This window comes from Cicer arietinum, chromosome 5 (genome assembly GCF_000331145.2).
Source record: "Cicer arietinum cultivar CDC Frontier isolate Library 1 chromosome 5, Cicar.CDCFrontier_v2.0, whole genome shotgun sequence".
In the NCBI taxonomy this organism is placed as follows: Eukaryota; Viridiplantae; Streptophyta; class Magnoliopsida; order Fabales; family Fabaceae; genus Cicer; species Cicer arietinum.
The window spans coordinates 46093401-46093701 of record NC_021164.2 but is presented as its reverse complement, the minus strand read 5'-3'; positions in this window follow the sequence as shown (position 1 = coordinate 46093701).

Genomic DNA, 301 nt, shown 5'->3' with positions numbered 1-301 from the left:
AGGAGGCTTGATACTATGCCACCATCCCGGTGGACGAACAATTCAAATTGGCCATGTCCTCATAGATCCCCTCAACTCAACCCGAGACACATATACGTGACAGTCGAGGTAAACATGTGTTGCGTGGTAGCTCCCGACATTTGGAGTGCTACCTCCAAGTCACCTAGGAATTCCCCACCCGAATACCTCCAAGGACTAACAATCTTTCCTTAAGGCTCGACAGCAGACTGCCACGATCAGGCTCATTCAGTTGTACTTCCCCATAATCACTAGGCTTGTCAGGCCCTACCTATATGATGAC